The sequence below is a fragment of the Theropithecus gelada genome, chromosome 8 (assembly GCF_003255815.1).
Source record: "Theropithecus gelada isolate Dixy chromosome 8, Tgel_1.0, whole genome shotgun sequence".
NCBI lineage: Eukaryota > Metazoa > Chordata > Mammalia > Primates > Cercopithecidae > Theropithecus > Theropithecus gelada.
Genome location: NC_037676.1, coordinates 18,330,839 through 18,338,487, shown reverse-complemented (window position 1 = coordinate 18,338,487; position 7,649 = coordinate 18,330,839). Strand labels below are relative to the sequence as shown.

At 44.8% G+C, this 7,649-nt stretch overlaps 1 protein-coding gene across 12 annotated transcripts in view; it reads left to right on the top strand.

The window, feature by feature from the left end:
* Positions 1-896: 896 nt before the first annotated feature.
* The window catches only part of CSGALNACT1 (chondroitin sulfate N-acetylgalactosaminyltransferase 1), a 360,064-nt gene continuing 353,311 nt past the window's right edge, over positions 897-7,649 (top strand). For 6 of the 12 annotated variants that reach the window (XR_003120809.1, XM_025394202.1, XM_025394218.1 and 3 more), the window contains exon 1: positions 1,622-1,742. The gene's annotated coding sequence lies outside the window, so the exon portion shown is untranslated. Of the gene's footprint in view, positions 1,078-1,621; positions 1,743-1,844; positions 1,989-7,649 lie in introns of those variants that run through there. The other 6 variants (XM_025394203.1, XM_025394219.1, XM_025394215.1 and 3 more) reach the window with 2 other exon arrangements.

Below are 7,649 nucleotides of genomic sequence, written 5' to 3'. Positions count from 1 at the left end.
ACACACCAGCCAATATGGGGAGGTGTGGGAATGCTTCGGTGGCAGTGAGAAGGCTCTGAAGAGGTTACTTGGTTACCCACGGAGTGCTTGACAGTGAACATTCTAACCTTTACACAACTCATAACCAACTCCAGCCTCCATGTGCTGCCCTCCGTCTGCAAAGCAGGGATTGTCATGATTTGCCTTAAGAGGGTGCTGTGTGATAACATGGGAAGGAGGCTTGGCCAATGGCTTGTACCTATGTATATGTGTACGTATGCTGTGTTAACTATTATCTCTATTATGCAGCATTTTGGGGCATAGCAGAATAGACATATTTTTCATTCATTTGGAAAACACCCACTTCTTCCCGGTTTCCCAAGTCTCAATTGAATTGCAGTGGGGATATATTAGGTCACGAGGGTGAAGAGTTCACTCAGGAGTGTGGGGTGGGGACAGGTCCACCTGGGGAGTCCGGGTAGGAAGCAAAGCTTGCTTCAGGGATGCTTCCTGCAGGTAAGCAGGAGCATAATGGAAACTAAGCTACTTCAAGACTGTGCCTATAGCCTCCGGACTGCCTACCCTGTGCCCACATAAAGTCTGGTGCGCTGGAATCTCCCAGATGGAGACTTCGAGCCACGCAGTAGAAGGAGCCATGGCTAGGCAGTAGAAGGAGCACTGCCTCAGGAGTCATAGGACTGGTTCCCAGCTCTGGTTCTGCCGTGGCTCAGCCCTGGGGCCTCTGCAACTTGCTTAACCGCATCTGCAGGTGATGACCTCTTCCAGTCTAACACTGACTCCTCCCGAGTCCCCCTCAATTACAGTGAAAATTGGCGATCGTTTCCCAACTCTCTCTCCCACAGAGACGCGCTGGAGCACTTACAGGTAAAAGGCGACCTGTGGCCCTGGAGGTTGTGTGCTTGTGTGTGTGAGAGGTGGCGGTGGATCTTTCATTACCCAGCACTCCGTGTACTTGCCTTTTAGCCCTTCCTCTCCCGCTTCTCTCCTGGCCTCCCAGTGGCCGTCAGGGGTCCCTGCAGACATCGCTTACCCACAGTGGTGGGGTGTGAGAGTTAACAGGGGTTCCTGACCTTCGCTGTAAGTAGAAGCTCTCGAGGGACGGCGTTATAGCTGACCAAGAAGAGACCGTGACTAAAGGCATGAATTCCCTGAAGTGCGATTTACAAAGTTTTTGCGTGGAAGTCGGCGCTCGGCTGGGAGGGCAGCCAAGGGAACAGAGCGGGTGGAGCGGGGGAATGGGGAACTCTGTCCTGCAAGAGTAAGGACCCCGTGGAGACTGGACACTTCTCTCCTGCAACTCGGGCCACGACACAGTGTCCTAGTCTCTAAACTTCTCCGGCTCTCGGTGACCAGTCACGTGTAAACCGCCCCTGGTGTCCAAGCGCGGCCCCTTCCGAGAGTGACAGCCTTCGGCCAGGTCGCCCAGCTCCGACGGGCGCAGGGACGCACTGCAGAGGGGCCGTGGGGGACGCGGGTGCACGCGGCTAAGCGCGACCCCAGCCCGGCCTTGGCCGCCCCCGCCGGACCCACCCCACCGCGGGGCGCCGGGCTTGGCCGTGGCTGCTCCCGCCCGAGCGGCCGCCGCCGCCGCCGCTGCTGCTCCCCGCCCCCGGGGTCCCTGGAGGCTCCGCGGCTGCCGGAGCTGGAGGTGGAGCCGAGTCCGCCGCGGCCGCGCAGGAGGGAAAGTTCAGCGACGGCGGCAGCGGCCGGAGCCGGGCCGGGCAGTCAGCAGGGCGCCTCGGGTGAGTCGGGTCCCCTCCCGGGCCAGCTGGGAGCGGTGCGCCGCGCGGGGGCGTCAGTGGCGCCGGCAGATCCCCATAGCCCCGCGCGCCTCCCTCGCGCCCGCCCAGCCCGCGACCTCAGGGTGGCTCGTGCAGCTGCGGAGGACGGTGCGCGCCTGGCCTCCCTCCGCCGCTGCCAGCCGGGGGCCCAGGGCACGGGCAGGGGCCGGGGAGCGGTTCGGCAGGCCGAGGGCGCGGCGCCTCCAGGTGGGCGCGCGGGGACGCGGAGGGGGATTCCAGGGAGGGTCCGGGGTTGCTGCGCTCCCGAGGTCGGTTTGGCTTCACTAGCCTTTCTCGTGGCCTTCCGCTGTCTGATTACTTTCTGCAAAACCCACTGAAAAGTAGCCTTTCCACGTGCCGCGCGATGACTGCTGTTATTGTATTATTGTGGCTGGGATGGAGAGGGTGGAGGGGGCGTGACGAGGGTGGCCGGTGGGCAGCGCGCTCGCCTGCCCTGGACCGCGCTCGTGGGGGATGTGGCTGAGGGTCACCGCTGTCCGAATATGCTCATGGGACCGTGCGATTGGTGGGGCAGAAGCTGTGCGAGGGCATGATCTTGGGGTGGGGTGGGGGTTGGAAGGGCAAGGAGGAGAGGAAAGCTGTAGGAAGCGGAGGTAAAGTTGTTTGTTTCCATCACGCTTCCTGCACCTGCACTGCTGTCAGAGATTTTGAAGTTATCTTTTCATCGATGAGCAAAGAATGGTGAGAAAGGAAGAGATGTTGACAGCACTGTGCCTGCCAAAACAGTGAGCCTCGGGAAATACTCATAAATGAAATACTAATAAAAAGGATAGAGTGGTTAAATTTCACAAACTCCACTTTTATTCTGATTTCAAAGCCTTGGCACAGTTTTTACTTAATGTCATTAGATACGTCTAGATAATATAGATAATGAACTGTAAAGATAATGAACTGTTCTTTCACGGGGTTTTGTTTTTTTTTTAAACCAGAAATTTAAATTTAATTCTGTAGGATTTCTTGGATTTTGTCGACATTGTTCCTACAAGAAAGTCAAATTACCTTGGTGTTACTTGCAACAGTGAGCATTAATAAGCCTGTGCAGTGCTGAAATGTTGCTAATTGGAGGGAGAAAGGTCCTTCAAACTTGGAAATAGACGCAGAAAGGCAAGATGAATTTTTATGTAAGCCTTAGGCATAAAAGGCAACTTGAACACGTTTTGTGATAGTGCATAATACCCAGGGGACTAGGTACTGGGTTCCAAGAAGATGGTCAATTCCTAGAAAGCAAGAGATGGGCCATACCCATTGTAAGATCACCTTACATATTTCATGATTCGTCTGCCTTGAGCTACCACACCATATGAACTCCATATAATACAATATCGAAATACTTTAATCCTGTTCATCTTTGTGTGCTAAAATCTGATATGTCTATTTGTAAAATGTATTAGTGGGTTTTAAAGCAGAATCTCCAACGTTTGGATTCATCTGTCTACATTACAGTGCAGTAAGCTTGTGCTTTGGTGTTCCAGAGACCTGAGCTCCAGGCAGCTTCTTCCACTTATTAACTGTATGACCTTGGGCAAGTTACTTACCCTTTCCCGGCCTTGGTGTCCTAATTTGTAAAATGCCAATAATACTCCTCACCTTATAGTGATGTTTAGCAGGAGGAAATTACGTTTGGAAACTTAGCCTAGTGCCCGGAGTACACAGTATGCACTTCATAAATGTTGTCTTTTAGGTTTTTTTTTTTGTCTTTCTTTACAATTAGGGATCCCCAACTCCAGCATGTTTCAACATTTTAAAAAATTGTAAAAATTCCTTCTTTGTAACCCTACTTTCCATTCATGTATCCATTGACTATTTATTGAAGAATCTCAGGTGCTGCCTAGAATGGGTGCTGAAAATAAGGAGCTGAAACTTTGGGGCAATACTTCAGCTTTTTCTTGTATCTTCCTAAGAATCCATCATAAGTTCATATGATGATGAATCGTACTTACCAATCTTCATATTGCCCTAGCTCTGTTCTTAATGCCATGTTATTACATTAATGCCATGTTATTACATTAAAAAGAAATAACAGTGAGATCTGCAAGGGTCCTCATCTTTCCTATTTCCTCAATGTCTAACGCAGTGCCTGGCAGGGCATAAGGACTCAATAAAGATTTGTTGATTTAAAATGCAGAATGTAATGAAGTTATTCTTCGGGTCACATCCATCTTTTAATAATTCCTGATGAAAGGACCTTGAGATTTTAAATCACAGCCCTACTATATATTAGGGCTAATAGAGGTTATTACGGAGGCAAAGCTAAGGTAGACTTTATTACCTATTGATTTTGCACTCATGATGAAGCAGTCTTATAAAACCTGTAAAACCGGGTTGGAGAGTAACTTCGCCACTAGGGGCCTCTTCAGCCTAGTGTATCCCCCCAGGCTGTCATTTATTACCGTTATCCTGTCCTTTAAGGTAGCCAAGAAATTTAACTTCCTGGGTTCATGACATGGAATATTTTAGTAGAAAAAAGGCAACCTTGTGTCAAAAGCATTAGCCAAAGGCCTAAAAATAAATGGAAGTGGTCTTAAATGATGGATTTGGTGCTATTTTTGAATAACTTTAGAGTTAAGGACTTAAAAGAGATGTAAGAATTTGGATTTGTATTTTATATATCCTAATTTTCAAACTTATGATTTTTTAAAACATTGAAAAAATATATATGATTTTCATCTAGCATTTCAGCGGTTTTCTTTGTATGTCTTTGGTACAGCTTATTTTTATCTTTTAATGTGTTTAAAAATGTTTATTTCCTAAATAGATATTTGTAGCAGTCACAGCAATCTAAGTTGTTTTTCAAGGAATTTTATCTGGCTAGCAGAAACTTCTCGTTATCTTTACTTTTTTAAAAAATGGCTCACATCTGTAATCCCAGCACTTTGGGAGGCTGAGGTGGGCGGATCCCTTGAGGTCAGGAGTTCGAGACCAGCCAGGCCAACAGGGCGAAACCCCACCTCTACTAAAAATACAAAAATTAGCTGGGCGTGGTGGCACGTGCCTGTAATCGTAGCTGCTCGGGAGGCTGAGGCAGGAGAATTACTTGAACCCAGGAGGTGGAGGTTGCAGTGAGCCTAGATCACACCAGTGCCCTCCAGCCTGGGCAGCAGAGTGAGACTCAAAAAAAAAAAAAAAAAAAAATTGGAGCCACATTAAATATCACCTTCAAAAAATGTTTTGTCGCATTCCAAGATGCATCACTGAAAGGCACCTTTCTTCTGTGTGTTTTTGAAAAGACCTCTTATTTCTAAATTCTACTGTGAATGAAGTTAGTCAAGCTTGAGAATATTTTTTGAACAACTCAAAGGTGTTTTTATTTATTTGTGTTTTTATTTCTCAGATATAATTTGCTATTTGGTAGAAAAATTACTGACAGTGTATATAAACAAACATTATTACTGAAAATATTGCCATATTGTATGTAAACGAATGAGAACGTTATATTTTCAGGTTTTCCATGAAATTTAATTTGAATGACAAACTAAATACCTTTAATCTGTAAGTAAAATTAGAAACAGTTAGACCCAGGTGTGGTAGTACCAGCTACTTGGGAGGCTGAGGTAGGAGGATTTGTTAAGCACTCAGGAGATCAAGACCACGCTGGGCAACATCTCAAGACCTTGTCTCAGAAGCAAATGAACAAAACCCAACCAAACTACAACAAAAATTAGCAACAGAGAAAAGTTTAGTGCATTGTAGGTCTTAAATTTTACCAGTGGTTTTCCTATCTTATCTAGCAGAATGTCTGTGAGTTTGAGAAATTATCAGACATCCAATTCTGATTTTTACATGGCAGGATTTTACAATAACACAATCCGATTTTTGCATTCCTCCCCACTTTTTTTTTTTTTTTTTAAATCAAGGTCTAGGTCAGTACTCTTAAGAGGGCAGGGTAAGAGGAATAATTTTTGGATGAAGGTTGTAGAACATTTTAAATATAATTTCCCTCTGATTAAGCTAAATGTTTTGGATTACTTTTAGGATTCTGTGCACATGAAAGGTTATAGAGATCCCATTTGCACAAACTAATGCTTCTCCAGAACTGCAAGAGTCTGGCTTATCCTCAAATCCCCAGCTAGCAAAGGCCGTGGTGTCTCCCTCCCTCTCCTTCATCTTCCCAGACTGAAGCTGGGTCCATGCCAAGATGATAGGTACAAAGCCTTATGCAGGATGGGACAATTTAGTTTGGGCAAGAGCTCCAAGCTGAACAAGGTTATGGATGGCTGAGTTGAGAGGAAATGAATGAGTCTCTAAACCTGGGAGTCATGTTTAGGAACCAGCACTTGGGAGGTGTGCCTGCACAAAAATGATTGTTTGCTAGAATTTCATGTTTTGAACCTATGACTTAGGGAAACATTACTTTGCTGCACAGATAATTTTTGTTGCTGTTTTTAGGCAATGCATAAAACGCATGTGGTTACCCTGCGGTCATACTTGATTTTTTGTTTCATTTGCACACACAAAGGACATTTGAGTTGATGGAGGAACAGAGGATCAGGAAATGGGGAGGAGGTAGATGTGAATTGTCCGCGTATGCTGAGGGTCAGCCTTGTTTTTGTATTCCTAAGGCACATGGGCACACAGCACTGCAGCTTATTACTAGGAATTGGCCACTGGTGATTTTTGTGCTATGTTCATCTAGTCCGTTAATAAAATTACTAAAATGGTGGTCTTTGACTTAGGCTTTGTGTTCTCTCAAAAGTGACTTTCTACTTCTGTTTCTCCAACGTTAAAAACATGCTAAAGTTAATGTATCCGTCAATAGGTCAATATAAGTACACAGGACTGTGCTAGGAACCCCTTCCTCTGTGGTAGACTGTTCCATGTCGGGTGCTCAGTCTGGTCAACAGAGAATGGGCTGAAGTTCCTGCAGGGCATGCTTGTGTGGCACAACCTGCATAACTTTGTGTGACACTCTCATCTGTAAAAGTGGTTAGAATAATGTCTGGAGCATAGTAAAGGTTATATATGTGTGTATGGACATTTTATATATCATATAAGATATATTAATACATAATATATAATATATGAATATATACTATTATTTATGATATATGTGATAATACATATCATATAAGATATAACATTTAATATTATATATCATATAATAATTTATATCATTCATCATCATTATCATTATCATATCATATAAAAATATATTATTATATATTATATATTATATGACATTGTATATTTTATGTAATATATACAATTTTTTAAAATGTTATATAAAATAGATATATAAATATACACATGTATTAGTCTGTTCTCACATTGCTGTAAAGAACTACCTGAGACTGGGTAATTTATGAAGAAAAGAGGTTCAGTTGACTCACAGTTCTACAGGTTGCACAGGGGGCATGGCTGGGGAGGCCTCAGGAAACTTACAATCATGGCATTAGGTGAAGGGGAAGCAAGCACATCTTCACATGGCAGCAGGAGAGAGACAGCCAAGGGGGAAGTGCTACACACTTGCAAACAACCAGATCTCGTGAGAACTCTATCACAAGAACAGCAAGGGGGAAGTCTGCCCCTATGATTCAGTCACCTCCTCCAAGGCCCCTCCTTCCATATGTGGAGATTATAATTTGACAAGGGATTTGGGTGGGGGTAAAGAACCAAACCATATCAATATACAACTGTTGGTTGTTGTTATTAATGGTATCATTATTGACTGCATTGCTTTCAGAGTAGATCATTCTAGTAGTTGCAATAAGCTGGAACAGAGGATTCAGGTAAACTTAGTGCTTATAATAATGTTTGCAAAGCTAAGTAATTCATTTAAGTTTTCTTGTTTCACTTCTACCATGATTATTCTCTTCCCATGATAAAAATGGCTAACACTGATGCAGCCCT